The sequence below is a fragment of the Alexandromys fortis genome, unplaced genomic scaffold, assembly GCF_014885135.2.
Source record: "Alexandromys fortis isolate MF-2015 unplaced genomic scaffold, M_Fortis_MF-2015_v1.1 scaffold_2_26212498_36691700, whole genome shotgun sequence".
Taxonomy (NCBI): Eukaryota; Metazoa; Chordata; class Mammalia; order Rodentia; family Cricetidae; genus Alexandromys; species Alexandromys fortis.
In genome coordinates, this window is record NW_026067931.1 from 7,548,629 (window position 1) to 7,567,382 (window position 18,754).

Consider the following 18,754-nt stretch of genomic DNA (forward strand, 5'->3'; position numbering starts at 1 on the left):
TACTCCTGCCCCGACATGCTGTCACCTGCTTCCCTCAGCAGAGGCCAAGGCAAACCGAGATCCCTGCCCGCAGTCATTGAACTTCCAGGCTGCTCAGTGAAAGAAACCTCTTTTCTCCATTATAATAATTGTCTGATATTTTGTTATAGCGATAAGCTGTCACTCTCCTCTCTCTCCCCTGCAGTTGTTTATTTTGATAACGTTCTTTAAATTGCGTGAACAAAATCATCATTATCATCAATTTATAAAACTGAAAGTGAAATTCAGCTACCTCAATTATACAACCACACAAAAAGGAATGGTTATTATAACTTTAGTTAAATCTAATCATTTTCACTGTACCACGTTGATGTGGGAATGATTTCTTACTAATAAAGAAACTGCCTTGGCCCATTTTATTGGATAGAAAATTAGGTAGGCGGAGTATACAGAAGAGAATTCNTAATAAAGAAACTGCCTTGGCCCATTTTATTGGATAGAAAATTAGGTAGGCGGAGTATACAGAAGAGAATTCTGGGAGAAAGAAGATTAGAGGAAGAGTCGCCATGATTCTCCCGCTCCAGACAGACGCAGGTTAAGATCCTCTCTGGTAAGCCAACTCATGGGCTACACAGAATATTAGAAATGGGTTAGAACAATATGTAAGAGCTAGCCAATAAGAAACTGGACCTAGCCAGGCCAGGCAGTGTTTGAAAGAATACGGTTTCCGTGTAATTATTTCGGGCATAAGCTAGCCATGCGGGCGGCGGGGTGCTGGGGACGCAGCCCCACCGTCCCTATTTCAACACCACGTCTCTAGGAATATTTCGAGCTAACCAGTGTGATGCTCCATAAATATATTTCCATTTTTTTGTCTTCCATAGCACCAATAACTGCCTTGATTCATAGCCTGCATGAGATCCGGGACTCTACCAAACTCCTAGCCTGAATTCTCCCACAGAACTAAAAATTTCATCTTAGTCTGTAGGCATGCACAGCTCAAGGTCTGTGGTCTGCTGCTGTTGTGTTTATGTGTGCTACTCGCCTCCCAGAGCATCTACCTCAGTCAGTACTTTGCATGGGTTGTTCTGGAAAACACACTGGTAGCGGGGAATATATTTCTCTTGCAAGCAGGGATGTTCTGTGTTTCTATGTATATTGGGATATTGGAAGACATTTCCTGGGCAGTATTTCCTCGTCTCCCTTGGTGGAACGTGTCATGTCTTCAGAGCATTGAATTGTCACCTCCATAATTGATGCTGAGGAATCACAGTGTGTCTGGCACATCCTTTCTCTTTCTTCTATCTCCGGCTGCATAGAGGACATTCTCTGTCTATTTTGTTCTGAAGTTTTATGATGACACATTGTCCTCATTTATTGGTGGAGAACACTGGCCCTTGAAGCCTGGAAATTCTATCTAGACTCTGGAAGTAAGTTTGTAGTTATTACTAGTTATCATTGCCCTCTACTCACCTGCTAAACTGGTCTGACTGCAGTGCTGGGGATTCAGGATCATTGTCTTTGCTGAAGATTTCCCTGTTCTTTCTTAATCATTGTCTCATTCTTCTCTACCTCTGGGTGGTCTGCCTACATACACTTCCAAGATACACCATTTTCTTATTATTTACATATTTTATATTTTAATTTTGAGAGCTTTAAACTTTTTCTTTGTTTTCTTTATAGTATCTTATTTTATTTTGGAGAATAGGATGCCTCCTAATTTGAGGGCATTACATTTTTTCTAACTCTTTCTTCCCAGGTTGCCTTTTTCTCTTTGTATTGTTTTCCCTCTTTCGTGGAAATAGTTCCCTCTTTGTGATTTAGAAGACCCAAAAAGCTACTGGTACATGAGTGGGATCTACCAATTAATAAACCCACTACAGCTCACAGACAAAACAAATCAAAGCAAACCAAGCACACTGAGATGTAATTTACTGGAAGAAATGAATGTATCTGTGTCTGAGCATCTCTCTCTGTGTGTACATGTTTCTCTGTCTCTGTGTGTTTTTGTGTCTGTGTCTGTTTCTCTGTCTCTCTCTCTGTGTGTGTGTGTGTGTGTGTGTGTCTGTGTCTGCATTTATTTTTCTTCCGGGTTCAAAGTCTCAAGAAGAGTCTTCCATTTTCCTAATTCAGATACTTAAGACTAGCTGTCACAGTTCTGAAAGCCAAGTTGAAGAGGTATGTTAAGACCTAATTTTTCAATAACAATACTAGACTCATTCATTCATAGTTTATGGGGAGTCAAAGAAGCCCTGAGTCAAAGTGTAAAAATCAGATGATGTCCTGACTGAATGAGTATTATTACAAGGGACTAATTCCTCAGACTCACAGACATTCTCAAAGCTTTCTTCAGTTCAGGTCAGGTAACTGGTGAATCTGTGACTGTGCAGAAAGCAGCAGTCTTTCTGTTCAGCTGCACACAACTTGAAACTGATCCAATACAGAGATCTTCCACAAAGACTGTTTAAACCATCCCTCTCGTGTCATGCATTATAATTTGCTGAAGTTCTAGGTTTCTCTGCATCTGGTGTCGCTCCATCAGGGCCAACACGGCTCATCTGATCCCAGCTTTTCTATACATGTGCCCATATGCATGTCTGTCATTTTTTTCTGTCAAATCAGGTTACCAGGATCAAGACATGCTGAATGCAATACTAGTCTTTTATCTCACAAGTCTCAGAGAAATTGGCAAAGGGCTTTGAATCGGATTTGCTGTGTGAGAATGAAGATGTGGGGGTCTATTTGCTCCATTTATAGACTTTCAGCTTCTATTATCAGTGGTCAGCTACTTTTACAAACCTTGCCTTCAATATGTCTGATCCCCAAGCTATTTAAAGGTTCAGCAATTCAAATACTTACTGTTTTTAGACATGTTTCTGCTGCAACTATCTACTCTGTGGGGATAAGTGACCCTTCTGTATCCATTTTCCATTTTTAAGTTATCGTGTGATGTTAGGTCTAATTTCACCCAGTTCCTGTACTCTGGGTGTATATGGCTACTCAATTCCTAATTCTAATTTTATTTAAGTTTTAGAGGAAGTGGAGACAGAGGCTGTGTTAACTGTAAGTGAATTCATCGCCCCGTCTTTTATTCTTGTAGCCCTTAGGTAGCTCCTCCAACAATAACATGGTCCTAAGACCATCACCATTCTTAGTTCTGTTACAAAATCCACATAACTACATAACTGAGAGATGATTTTACCTTCACATATATGTAGCGTTCCCACAATCCGCTTTTCTCTCCTTTTCTCACAGATAAACCAGAGATATATGACAAGATAAAGTCAGAGAGGATGGAGAGAAAAAAGGAAAGGTTTAGGCAAAGAGACAAGGTTCAACTATATAATCTGTTCTAAAACATAGAGAGAAGACAAGTGGCAACAACTAAGGATTAAGAAACATTTAGGTTTGGATGAAGATTCAAAACATTTCCAGTGTGAAAAATTTGAAAGGTTATAAAAGAGATTTATGAAGAACTTGCTTGGAGTTATCAATTCGACCATCTTTTTTAATGATTTTTGAAGTCTTCAATTCAATATTAAAGTTCTCTTTAATTCGTAGTCATATATAATTGGTGCTTCCTTGAATGACATTCTGTATATTTTGTAGAACAAAAGAGGTTATTTATAGTCTTCTAAATTGATGATGTTCAAATCTAAACACAATCCTGTCAGTGTGAAAATTTTAAACATTTTATCATGGGAAGAAGAGCCACATCCTCTTTTAAAAATGCAGGAAAGACCCAAGGAAATTAGATTTAGATTTTGTGGGTCTAGATTTTGTTATGTGAAGACAAAAACAGATTCAAATTAAGATAGTTGAGGTAAATTTTATGTCTAAAAATCAATGATTTAAAATAAAAGAAAATTAGTTTCCCTATTTTTAAACATTTTTTCTGCATTTTAAAAAAATGTCCATTCATTTGGTGTTCATCCTTTGAGCCATATGGTTATCTCCCAAACATATATGCTTTCAATGGGCATTTTCTTTTTTCAGCAGATGCCCAATAGTTTAGATGCCATGTAATTGATGTTATATGTCAAATCATCGTTTTGTTTGGCAAGCCAACTGCAGTATCACTGAGCTACACAGCAGCCCCAAATCAACATTTTGATGTAGTTCATTTGGACTCCCTCTTCCTCACATAAATCCTAAAATATAGATGTGTAAAACAAAAAGGCAAATCTAGTTTTCTTTGGCTGCTTTTTGATCACCTTCAGAGATCCCTGCCCCACCCCTGCTGCCGCTGATCCTCTACAGTGAATTAATAAAATAGAGTAGGCTAAGGACAGAGATATTCTGTGTTCTTGACCAGGTTTAGGGCCATAATGAAACTATCCAACATTTATTCACATGTGGTAAAAATAGAGAAAAATGACAGCCATCAACTCTACCATCAAATAAGTCAAAGTCAGAAAAGAGAAAAACAATGGCCCAAGAGATGCTTCTGAATGGAGACAATTTCAGGCAAGCAGTTGGCATGGAGTCTGGAGTTTGAGAAGATTTTCATCCCCTAATGCCTTCTCTTGTTTACTCTCTGGTCTGGATACCAGAAGTTGTAAGTTGGTTGTTATGCTATATGATAGCTGTCCTATTTATCCATTGTCTGTCCTATAATTAAGAAACTCATAATTAGCTTCTGGGGGCCTAGGTTTTGCCTCTTGAAGACAAATACAGACTTAAATCAAGAGAGTATAGGTAAATTTTATGCGCAAAAATCAATGGTTTCCTTTGAGAAGAGCGTGACACTTTATGTGTCTAAGAGAGCCAATAACAATATCTGTGTAATATATATATATATATATATATGTATATATATACATATATATACAAATATTTGAGAGACTTTATACACTTAGACAATACCTCAGGCAGCCTAAACATTTGGGACTCTTCAAATGTTCAAGCGTCCTGGTGGTGATTCGGAAACTCTCTAGAATCTCGCCCCTTTCCATTTCTCTCCAATACATTGCACTTTGAAGGATCAGAGTCAATCATTTCAACCCAATGGTGTTTAAATTATCATTAGAGAAGTGATGTCTGAGAACATTTAGTTTACCCTAAGAAATTACTATCATCTTCATAGTTAGTAAAAACAAATATTTTTGCATAGTTCCAGAGGCTAGGAATTCCAAGATTATGGGGTAGGCTGTCATGGTGTATGGTAAGGGCATGCTGAATCCTAAACAAGGTCTGCTGTGCCAACACATGGTATGGAACCTATTTCTGCCTTGTCTTCCCAAAGTGTTCCTATTTCTACTATCTTACCTTAAAGAGCTGGACTTGGAGAGCTGGACATATGAAGTGGGTGTATACACCATCAGATGAAATAACTTTCAGTGTACAGCTATGCTACACGTCCATGCGATGTGATTAGATAAATATATTTTTTAATTTCCCAAGTACCCAGTACTATCTTCTTTCATTTAAATTATTCAACCTGCTGCACACCACGTCCCCCATCTGTGCTCTATGTGCTATAATTCAGTTAGCAAGCTTCGGGCAAGGGGCTGGAGATTGAGGAAACACACGCAGAGACAGACCAACACAAGGACCTCCAATCACTGGTACAAAAGCCATTCTTTAATAGCACCATGGAGGCTTAAATACCCTGTAGTCAATGGCCAACAGGTGAAAATCCCATCTTCTGATCCTCTAGGCAAAGCACAGGTTTAGTAACTCCAATTAGATAGTTCTAGCAGGGAAGAGCAGCTGAAGGCCAGGACTCAATTATTCCCAACAACAACCCTTAATGCTTTCAATTATAAGAGGATATAGTATTATTTTTTCCATTATCTAAAAGGGGTAGTCTGTCTCCACAGAAAATCCAGTCTTGACGCATTTCTACGCTCCTGAGCAGTGTCTGTGGATATGGAATGTATCTGGCAGCTCTTGAAGCTGGCCAATTTTTCCCAAGCCAATGGTGGAGATTCACTTGCTTCACTAAGGCAGACTGAACAAAAGGGAAAGTTTTCACTTAAATTCTTGGTTATGTTCATACTTTGAGGCCCTTTAGTAAAGGGCTTCTGGTCCAAGGGCTTTTGGTGTCTTTGAGCTAGTTTGACACATCTCTTCAGTCTCAACCAAGGGAGTATTGCTTTCCTAGCCTATGCTGGTATACATGAAAACAAGATGTACACAGATGCCTATATAACTCACAAAGATGAATAGGTACTTATTTTTATTCCTTAATATTTCCTTTCTTCTTATGTCCTCAGACTTATTATTCCTTCATGCTTTCTTAGCTAGAGAAGAATGATTCTCTAGCATTCCTCTGTATTCTACCAATCTGCAGTCTCCTTGCTTCTTGTTAGTTCTCACAGGATCAAGAAAGAGGGATGTCACCACACACAGGCCCAGCCATGCTGATTTCAGAGCCTGAAAACCTGGCAGCAAGTTTCTTTCCTTCTGTTTTTCCTACACCTTGCTGTTACCTTTTCTTTCTTTAGCAAAAACAAAACTTTTATTTATTTCGTCCACTCTAGTCACAGTTACCAAAGTTTTCTGTCAAGAAAGCAAAGCACACGCAGCACCCATAATAAGATATCACAAATGGATGGACAGTCCCGAGTTATGTCTATTTTCACATGGAAGAAATATATTATCACATAAGGAATGCATCTCTGGAGGTGAAAGAAGATAAAATGGGGCCAGGAGAGAAGTTTCCTTTAGACAGTGAAGTTGCTGCTTGCCTGCAGTAAGTGTGAATGGCAAATGTAATACAGCAACGTGATGAGTAGTGACTGTCAATCGTGCGTTTTTATGACCTAGTGAAATGACTTGTAAATATATTCTCTCTCTTAATTTATGCTAACCTCTTATTCTTTTCATTTCTCAACTGAGCAAATCAGGGATTACAGGTGTTAAACTGTTCAAAGACCGATAAATAATACATCGGCAATTAGACTTCAAATGCAAGCACACTGTCTGGGATCCCAACTCTCTACTGCCTTGCAGTACTGCAATTAGATGTATTGATGACCGAGGTGATTGAGATGATTTTTTTATCAAATTAAATTGAATTAATAGATTGATATGGGAGTTCCTTCTTAATTCTGACAGTTCTTAGCGAATACACCTCTGACGTTAGGATTTCTACTAAATACTACGAGATGTTATGTGTGAAAGAGTAAGGGAATCAAAGTAGTAATGAGATCTATAAATGCTTTAATGTTTAGTTAAATAAAGTAATAGCAAAATTCCTTTATTAAAATAGCACTATATCTCTCCATTTAAAATTAGCCTATAACTACTCTAGTATTAGTCTCGACTCACCCTTGCTTAATAGACAGTTTTTAGAGTCTGACTCCCATAGAGATTGTGCAATCTACTGGTACCATACTTACATATAAATAAATAAATATTTACGATACATATTAGAATTGGTACATATTAGAATTTTATGGAAATATAGTTTGTATTGTCAATTAGTAATTTATCCTGATATACAAGAACAAATACACAATAGCCAAAAATAAGCCATAGATGTATATTAAATATGTATAAAATACTTCATTAATTTAAATAAAATAGTTATTATTATACAAAGGAGTTAAAATTATTTGAGAGTAGACATATGAACACAGATAAACAATGCTGAAGACATTATACTTACCTGTCAGCTGTAACAAAATCAAGGATCCATTATAGTAGATAAGGATTCTTATTGAGTTATCAGGCAATGTTAGAAAAGGGAGGACTAATAAAGTTTGGATTGAAGGAATTACAGTTATGTAGTCTTGTATGCACTGTGCATTCAATGAATATCATTAATAAATACATATAAAAGATGGACAAATAAATACAACCAAGCAAGTGGAAATATTGAATATTTCTATCGAAACAATATTGCCAAATTTTTATTCAGCTAATATATTCAATTATAGTGCTATGCTTTGTTAAAATTTATGTTGTAATTTCTATACAGTGTGGGGAAAATAAAAACATAGTATCCTCTGTTATCCATGAAGAGATGAAGGTATTTGGCTTTGCTACTTTTATACTTTGTTTCATATTGACATGTGCTCAGACATTATGGAAAGTACCAACCTTGAATGCTGCATTTTGCTTCTTTGACTTCATCTAGAAAATGAAAAAGGAAAGAAAAATATTAAAGTTAGAGACAATTGAAGCCACAGACATACTAAAATAAAGGCCATCTTTAAAATAATTTAGTAAAGTTTCTCCATTTTACTTAGCATAAAAACAAACATTTAGTTGTGGAGAAAAAAACCACTGGTAAAACTTTCTACTCTAATGATGGGCCTTTACTATTTTGGTAGTTTGCTTCTGTATAATGTCTTAGTGGCATAGCAATTATGGGAATGGTTAACAAAAATGACAAAACAAAACTTTATAAAAATGAAAATTATACAGACAATGCTTAGTCAATTCATGTAAGTATGTCATCATGATACATTTTTCCATAAGTCAGGGAAATATTATTTTTGAAGGACATTGCAATAAACTCTGTTGAATGCTGATCAGAACCACAGACTTCCCATCTTCCTCTTCACTCCGCTAGTAGTATGGTCTCCCCTATGGACCAAGTGATTATTGTGTTGTTTGTAATAACTGTTCTACATTCCTTATGGAAATTATAATTATGATGCTGAATATTCAAACTGCAAGCCATGTATCTCAGGGAAATTGTAATTAAGACAATGCAGCATTTCCCGAACTAATGTTTTCAAGTTGTTGTTCTCTTTGAGCAACAGGAAGTGAGGGGAAAACACTGAAATCAAACACCCTTTTGGGATCTCAGATGTGTCGTTAGGCCAAGAAGAGATGCTGTTATTTGTAACATGTCACTACCAGGTTCACATGTGTCTCACACACAGCACACATGCATTTCATAGGGAAATATCTAAATTACATAGGTTTCTTTCTTTTTTTTTTTTGTTTTTATTTTTTGTTTTTGTTTTTCAAGACAGGGTTTCTCTGTAGCTTTGGTGCCTGTCCTGGAACTAGCTCTTGTAGACCAGGCTGGCCTCGAACTCCCAGAGTTCCGTCTGCCTCTGCCTCCCGAGTGCTGGGATTAAAGGCGTGTGCCACCACCGCCCGGCTCATAGGTTTCTTATTTAACTCACACAACCATCTTATGACGTAAGTAGAATTCTGACTTTATAAATAAAAGACTTGAGCCTTGTTTTCAACACCATGATCTGAAGGCTTATAGAGTGTCTGACACATTAATACACATAACATCACCTTACTACTGTCCAAAATTAGTTTTTATATATGTGTAATAACTTATTTTGCATACAAATAAATTTGTGAAATAGATGTCAATACTTAGGCTTATCTTAATAGATATAGAAGTGAATTTCATTCTCATATTAAGAATATTAGTGCAGGAAATGCTTATAGAATGCACACACATTTTGGCAAAAAGAAATAAATTTTTAAATTATTCACATTAGAAGCAGAGACAATTAAATATTCAGATTATAACTCTTCAATGAAGCTACCCATCATAAGGTTCAAGGCCAGTTAACATGAGCCTCACTCAGCGGGACAGGCAGCATGTGGTTGGACAGCAAGAAGAATGCAAACCAAAGCCTTTTTATTAATCAGCACAGATCACACCTTCTATGCACAAATCCTTTACAGACAGTTTAAATCTCACAACTGCAATACAAGTGATATTTGTTTTAATTCAATAAATTAAGTCCACCAACTTCATTTGCTTAAATTTGCCAAGTTATCATGTGTTCTTTTATAGCTTGGCACATTGAGTAGATTTAGTTAAAAAATAAAAACCAAACAACAACAACAACAACAACCTAGAGTAAAATTAAAAGGGAACTAAGAAACAAAAGGAGCACAAAATAAGAAATAAAATAAAGAAGACTGGAATAGATAAATTAGTGTGTTTTCAGAATTCACTCTTGTTACTGTCTTACATCATGCACAATCTTAGAACGTCCAAGATCTACTCATCTTTCAGCTTTATTATATTTCAACTATCTTTTCAAGAAGTCCCATCTGTTTCCCACGTCATTTATTTTTATCCTTTTAAGACATCTCCTCCATCCTCAGTAGCTCTCATCTGTTCCACGAGGACCATTTGATGATTTGCCCCCATTTCTCACACGTGAGAAAGTAGATGAGCGATCCAATTTAACAGTCACAGGAAGCAGTATTGATCCTCAATTTTAGCAAGATCCTTCAGAACAACCAACCGATCATTTGTCTGATTAGTATTTCAATTACTTTCAACTGAGAAAGAAAAATAACTACATTTGTCTAGACCCCAAACTAATTCCCTAAGACGGTTGGTGAGCCTGTTTTAGACAAGGTCTTGAACTCCCTGTTTTAGCCAAGGCTGGCCTTGAACTACCAATCTCCCAGTATTGTCCTCTGGGGAGAGGTGATGGCTGGTATGTGTCACTATGCCTGGCTGGCATTCAGCATTGTTTAGAACTATAGTTCTCATGTTTATGACATCAATACACAAAGGCACATATTGGCACTGAAGGCGAACGAAATTTTTGAGGTGAACTGAGGTACAGCAGAGGCTAGATAATCATTTTATATACTCATCTCAGTACATATGGCATGAACCAGGAGATGCTACCCCGATTAAGTAACAGGACAGTCTTCTAAAGATATGATTGAGGTTGAAAGTATAACTACATGTTGAAGCACTTGCCTATATGTGAATGACCCTAGGTTCAATCCCTACTCCTCTCAAACAATGGTACTGCTGAAGTGTCTCACAATTGTGAGATACTACCATAAGGATGTATTTAAATACTTAACATCAATGACTCTTAGCCCTCTACATCTTCAAAGGATAGGCTGTGTGGATCTGGGAACATAGGCAAGGGAATCTGGGTGGTCAACATACCATTATTCCTGTTGACTAAGCAAGGAAATTGTTTTCCATTCCTACAAACTGGGCTCTGTGCCTGGAACTACCCTTGTTTGCAAAGGGGAATTGCTTCCATGTGGTGACAGAATAGGAGGTTCATTAATCATAAGTTATTGTAGATTTCAAAGAACAAAAGTAACTCTTTGGATACCCATGGCAAACCACTGGGAATAGAGGCAGAAGCTGCTAAACCATCAAGGGCAAAAAATTGGGTTGTAGCCATAGAGAGGACAGGAGATGCCTGGCATTGAGGTAAGCCACCTGTGTTTCTTAAACTTTCCCAGCTTATTTTTAATAAGTTATAGTAAAATACAGTAGCCAGTGTATGTAATGGTGAGAAGGGTTTCAGACTTTTGGCTGTTGTCACTTCACAAGGTGTACCACCACAGTCAGTGGAGATGCTGGCTGAACACAGTGAATTCTAGCATGGACGGTAGAGGAAAGATGCTAAGACAATGATAGGAATCAGCTGCAGTCTTGTGATAATCCCAGAGATCGAGACTGCTTCCCAGTGATCTTCCTCATGAGTAGGCGCAAGATGGGATCCCAGCTCTAAGAAGAGAAGTAAACACACCCCACTTCCCTAATGCCTACCTATCTCCAAGAGATGACTACTTGCAAAGGAAAAATTAGTTTTATCCTTGTGAGTTTCACCATAGAGCAGTAGATGTCCATCACAAAATGAACTCAATGGTATCTTTGAAGGCTCTTTGTCTCATAATGTTTACCAGGGCATTTTTTTTGTTGTTGTTGTTGCTACTGCTGTTGTTGTTTGATCCTTACAGGTCATTTGCATATATAGTATTGCTTCCAGTTTTGTGGTTTTTCTGGGAATCCTGGATGTGCTGATGTGTAGCTCTTTTTGCTTCTGTATATGTTTCTTGTGCTTTTTCCTGGCTCCTTCTCTTCTCTTCTCTTTCTTTTGTCTTATTCAGATTTGTTTTTGTTTTATCTTATTCTATTATTATTCAGGAGATTCCTCTTTGTATTCTAAGGGGAGACAAGGGTGTGGCTGCCCATAGAGGTGTGGTCAGGAGGACCTCAGGGGATCTTGGGAAGAAGAGATGTCACCAGAATATATTGCATATAAAAAATCTATTCTCAATATGATAAAAAGTAAGAATTCAAAAGAGAAAAGAAAATATCTACTCTCAATGTGAGAAAAATAAGAATTCAAAAAAGATAAGAAAAAGATACTCTTACTCATTATGGTGGCCTCAGGAAAGATGGGCTTCAGGAAAGGTGGCTTTCTAGGATTTGGTTTAAGTTATTGTCACATACTACCAACAGATACAAAGCTGTAGATGCTGCAGGCTGTCGTTGTGTTTTCTCTTGAGACCAGTACTCATGCCCTCAGCTGCCCCAGGGAGTGACTGATGGATGTTCAATTTTAACTTCTTCTCCCAGACTGTTTTTCCCTCTGCCAGAGGGAGTGAATGGTGACTGAGATTTTTCTCCTCCTAAAGACAGCTCCTATGGAACTACTCCTCCTTTGTTTGATTTGAGACACCTACATAGGTACCTCATAGTGCATAGATCCTGTGTGCATAGTACAATAAACTGCCTGCAATATTATTTCTACTTCAGAGATTGTTAGGGAAATTTACCTAAATCAAGATTACAGAATTCGGGAGACATAGATCTAAGAGTGGAACATGGCTGTGTGTGGCTCCAAAGACCATATCCTTCCCATTATAGCTCCCCATATCCATTTTAGAAAAGCTTAAACTAGTTTGCAATGCATTTTATCTATGCAGTAGGTATAAAAAATGATGATATACTTAAGACTGTAAATAAAGAGGCATTATTCAAAGCTATGTAATACTGGCAAGTATGTTGTTAGAAGATCAACCTAATTTATATATGACTATTAAATAAGAGACATTTACTGAGATAAATTAGTAATTATATAACTATACTGATTTATAATAGCTTATTAAAACATAATGTATACATGAATTTGCACATGTAAGTATGCATGTATTACTATATATCTTACAAAATGTATCTTAATACTAATGGAAGATTCTTATGACCAAAATTCCTAATTATGCAAGCCTGTTTTAAAAAGCCATATGATGACTTTTAGCAGCTTAATTTTTCTGGTGCAAAAAGATTCAAGATTTCTCTGTTCCAGAAACTTGACAGATTAGTTATGGGACAAGGTCTTACATTTTATGCTATAAATGCAAGGGTTTTATCAGGCATGAAATTTAGTCAGAACAGTTTATAGCTCGGTAAAACATTACTCGAGGCAGCTTTTACAATCAGAACAAAAGGGTTACCTAATTCTAATGCATTTCTTTCAGAAAGTGTGGTTAGGATTTTCTAAGCACTGACCAATGCTTCACTCAGTTCTTCAGTTCTATTCCTTTATTTTATCCATCAACTCTAATTCCAGATAAATATTATCATGATTTTTCTATTGAAGTGTGTGTGGCATCAAAGGCTCATTCATATGAATCCAGTACTACCATGGACTTGGGAGAGCTTAAACATAAAAATACATGTGAAACATCATATTAAATTCCTCTAAGAAAAACGACATAAGGAAATCCCAAGAGATGTATTAGAAGTGGATGTGTGCAGTGGGCATTAATTGTACACAAGGAAGGGCTTTCTATTTTGGGGGTATTACTGTCTCAAGCTAATGGATAAAAAATAATGTTTATATTATTTTAATGGGAAATATTTTGAGGGTTTCTCAAATACAAGAGGCACTTGAAAGGTTGCAATTGTGGTTACTGGCATGGCGTCCCCATGAAAGCTGCATGCCAACTCTGTGCCATATCACATAGCCTTCTTCAGAAACATGGAACTAATAAAGGACTTCCCATGAAGAAGTAGGTTTGGCTTATCATGCTCCACTGAGTGAGCTTTGAATTGAACATAGTACCTGGCCTACAGGAACACTTTTAGGCTACTGTTTGCCTAATAATTGATAAGAAATGCACAGAGTAGACTCTAATTTTATTTCAGAAACATTTGTTTATTAAACAGGTTCACTTCATGTAAACCTATAAACTTCAGAAAGACAGAAATAGATATTATATCCATCCATTATTGTTGAGTTGGGGGTGTCTTAGCTAAGATCTTTATTGCTGTGAAGAGACACCATGAACATGGCAATGCTTATAAAGGAAAAAAAACATTTAATTGGGGCTGGTTTGCAGTTCAGAGGTTCAGTCCATTATCATCATGGTGGGATATGGCAGGTTGCCGGTAGACATGGTGATGGAGGTATAGCTGAGAGTTCTATATCTTGCAGGCAACAGGAAGGCATCTGCGGTATTGGATGTGGCTTGAGCATATATGATACTCAAAACACACCCTCCAAAGTGACATACTTCCTCCAACGAGGCCATACCTACTGCATCAAAGCCACACCTTCCATTAGTGCCATTCCCTTTGGGATCCATTTTCTTCAAACCACTGTGGGAAGGCACAAAGATATGTATGGCCTACTTAAAAGAACGTTATTTTGACTGTTAATGTGGTACACCTGAATTCACCAAGATGCTCTGCAGTTTCCAGTGAACAGTATCTTAGATTCAAGGGTAATAATCACATTTTCCCACAGCTCCCAGAACAGTACATAGTAACATGGTACATTTAACATCACAACGTTACATGCCAACACAGCAGACAAAAAGATAAAGAATGCATAAGCACACCCCATCCCACCAACCCACAGATAGACATGTGTGTGCACATACACATATATACAAGCACACCTACACATATGCAAATACACGAACACATAGATCCATATATAAGAATACACCCACACATACAAATAAATGTACATAAACATATACACCCGCATGCACAAATACACATCTATAAACCTACACCTATACAGCACTCACAAATGTACACACACAAATGTACACATGCACACATGTGCACATATTCCCCTGGAGTATTTTTATAACATAAATGATTATGCAAATCAGATATTATCAGAGTGAAAATTATTTACAAACGTTATTTTTAAAATATGTTGCGATTTATTAAATTTGCAAATGAGCAGCAGGGAGTAGTTGGACTAACATAAACATTTATACGGTGAGCTCTGAAGAAGCCAGTGTGTTTAGGAATCAGAGAGGTGATTGGACGTGAGAAAGCATTTAGTGTGGGTTGTAGTGGAAACAACCACAACAAAATGAAAGCATGGCTGTTTGTTTAGTATTCAGTTGATGGGGCCTCAGTGATAGAACTAGAAAATGTCGCCCCAGTTAACTACTCAGAAATCATTTTTGTCTAATGTACTGGGGAAGTAGAGTCATGTGGTGAATGAAGACTGAAGGCCCTTCTGTTTCTAGAAGACACTTTTCCTTGACGTGAGTCACCAGTGAAATCTCAAGACGGCTGACTCTGTATCACTAAACAACAGTATATAATACAATTTACAACCAAAGTACACAGCTGAAGGATGACTGAGCAACAACAGGGAATATTATGTGCTTTTCACACATGGGATACAATTTTATTAGTCTACCTATGGGGAGGCAACAGAAAAAGACAGGAAACAATGCTGCTGTATTTATAGTTGTCTTAGGAAGACAAAAAAATCATATTTTGCTTAGGGTACCACATTTCCAACATCTCCAAACAAATGGAGCAAAGTTCATCTATAAAAATAACTTAATAAAGTTCACAATAATATGAATGATAGCAGAAAGACTTGAACATGACTGGAGAAGGCATGCAATTTGTACTGGAACATTTGAATAAGTGTAGTAGTGTTTTATGTGGAATTTTGACATGATCTGAGGAAGAATACTGTTTAAAATCTGCCTCAGGGTGGATGGCGTTTTCCAGAGTTACTTGTTCATTATGACAGGGTTAGGCAACTCCAGACCACGTGCTCTGGTTAGATATTTTCTCTGGCCTCCTGCTACAACAGTACAGTAGCAGTAGACAGTCCCTACAACCTACAGAGAGACTAGACTTACAATCTGACTATGGCAACCCTTGTTTTAAGAGATAGCCAATCCATTCACCCATCTACCAAACACTCACTTATTCATTCATCATTCACCAAGCAATTTAAGAATAGGAAAATTGTCTAGTAGATGGCAGAGGATGATAGTACAGAGATCCAACATGGTTTGTGACTTTGTCTTGGTACCAGGTTCTCCATCAGTACAGTAATAAATTGAGTGATGACTAATGGGGTATTTCTGAGATACAAAATTCATGCAGTAAGTTTTTAGACCCAATGGTTTCAGTGCATTCTTTGATGTCTAAGATGATTTAAGGAGGAAAGCTTCCTGTAGAAAAGGGTCTTGAGAAAACCACTTCAATGAGAACACACTCAGAAACTGACACTAAAGTGTGATATAAATGGAGAAGTGTCAATGTGAGTGAGTAGAAAATGAAAAATAGTCAAATTGGATAAAAATAAATGGCAGAAGTGAGTCTGTGAAGAAGAGATATGTCTGGAAAGACGAGAAAAGACATATCTTGGACAGCATTCCATGACAAACCTATTATAATATTTTCCAGGAGATTTTGTAGTCAAGAGGAAGCTGAAAGATCTTTTAAAAATGTATTAAAAGTTGAAATTTTGTTTAAATAAATAAATGTTTAAAAAAAGTTGAAATTTTGTTAAAAGGCAATCACACAAGCAAAGTGAGGTTTTGGGAATATTGATAACAGTGTATAGCATGGACTGCTCACAGAAGACAGAGGCTATGTCTGCCTCACAGTGATGTTAGATGATCATACAGGAGATGGTATGTGAACATGTATACTAAAGCTCATATTGCAAAAGCCACCTTTAGTCCTTTTCCAAAATAGTTACCTATTGTCCCCAGAAATCTTTGTCTTTTTAACATCTTGTTTTTCTGTTAATACAACTACATTTTAATACATAATAATACCACTACATCAGACTGGGGGCATTACAGTATAATGAAGGAATTCTCTAGATTCAGTGAGACCTAGGTAGATCACAGAAGTCATAGTCTTAGTAGACAAAACATGGATACGTTTCTCAACTCATTTGAGTGATCCCCGTTTCATAGATAAGGGAACTGAGACTCACATGATTACAAACCTTAAAATTTATTTTGAGAATTAGTGAGATTCCATTTCCTAATTCATAGTCTTCTGATTATTTAGGTATTTCAAGATACTAAATTCATCAACAGTTTTACTCAAATTATAGAAACATTATCAGAATACCTCAGACTTCTAAATTTTAATTTTGAGGATTGGAATGGAAGCTTTCATGGGAAACATTTATTAAATATGTCTTTGCAAAAAAATTGCATTGATAATTATGATCATTAAATGAGATTAGCTAAACAACTACAACACAATGTGGGCTATTAATATATACTCATTTATATTAAGGACAGAAATAATACCCATAGACAGAATGAGCTGAACACTAATGAGGTATACTTCATATTTCCTATTTGCATGTAAGCAATAATTACAGCACGTACTTGAATCTCACAGGCATTCATTTACATGTTATCTACAGCTTTTAATATTTAATTCCATCTAAAATGATAGTGTCCCTTATGTTATCTACAGCTTTTAATATTTAATTCCATCTAAAATGATAGTGTCCCTTAGCCCTGTAAAGCATGTGGCACACGTCAGAGGACGCAGCAAAACCTAGAAGTTCATAGTACGTGCTTTGTTTTTAAATAGCCTCAGCATGACTCTTCAAATTGCTATAAAATATTTGCCACATTTTGTGGCTTCTGTGCCTTAATTTCCAAATCTGTAAAATAGAGCAAAGAATAAGCTCTGCCCAATGGATTATAAGAAGCATCTAATGAATCATTCAGGCTAAAGTGCTAGTGCCCTGGTATCACTAAATCAATACTGTCTTTATTTTTCACACTTTTTGTGTATTTCCAAAAACAATGAGCACCTGGGAACTTGCAGAAAAGAGACAGTAGTAATGGAATTATATTTCCACTCTGTAGACTGGTGCTTCTCAATCTCAGTCCATAGTCAAGTTCTCTGGTTCCAGTTCTCACATCAGATTTCTTCATTTGTTCCTTGCTTAGCACAGAGGTTGTTAACTTAGCATCAGCTCACAGCCATTTGCTGGTGGCTTCTGCTGGAATTGCAGCCAGCACTCAAACTCCACTTCTACTGCCATACAGAAGAACTCAACCTCTTCTGTGCATGAGACACTAGACTTCTGCATCTTATTTTCCACACCAGTCTTCTACCCAGAATGCTTTCTTTTCTTTCTTATCTTGCACAACAGACTTAGGAAAAGGAGTCTGTGTGCTCAGTGGAAGAAGGCCACTTATTTTAGGACAACCTATTCATTTAAGGAAGTAGAGACTGAGAAGCCTAGTGGATTCTAGAGTAAGAAGTCACTGTTTAGGTGACCCTGGAAGGAAACATGCCACACATAGAAATTCTCATTTCATGAAGCTATGAATATATATATGAATATTGAGAAACTTGTAGCCTCCATGTCTAAACTATGAAATTAATGTTGAAGTTGACTCATGTTAATGACACTTGGCAATGTAATTCTCTGTAACAACATCTGTACAACATTTCAGAGAGTCCCAAGAGTGCTTGGAGAGAGGGAGAGAGTCAAGCAGATACAACTGTATGAAATTAATTAAACAGACACTTCATTGTAAGGAAGCTGTGTGCTGGAAAGTACATCTGTTTTGAATATGCATTCTCCTCACTTCAGTGTTCAGGTTTGCCTAGCAATCTCAGGTTTAGAGACAATTAGAGGTTGAGTCACATGTAAATTTATGCAAATTCAGAAAAATAAACTTATAGAATGTTAGGCCAGGATTATAGTAATAAAAAGTTGTCCTTATTTTCATTATATCTAAAATAGAGTCTTATATAAACAACACATATATATTTGTAAAGATTAAATTGCCATAAAATTATTGT

The 18,754-nt window shown here is 36.8% G+C and overlaps 1 long non-coding RNA gene across 1 annotated transcript in view; it reads left to right on the forward strand.

The window, feature by feature from the left end:
* The first annotated feature begins 546 nt into the window (after window positions 1-546).
* LOC126503661 (uncharacterized) overlaps window positions 547-18,754 on the forward strand; it is a 43,684-nt gene continuing 25,476 nt past the window's right edge. The window contains exon 1 of the long non-coding RNA XR_007592355.1: window positions 547-589. This is a non-coding gene — a long non-coding RNA (uncharacterized lncRNA). The remainder of the gene's footprint in view (window positions 590-18,754) is intronic.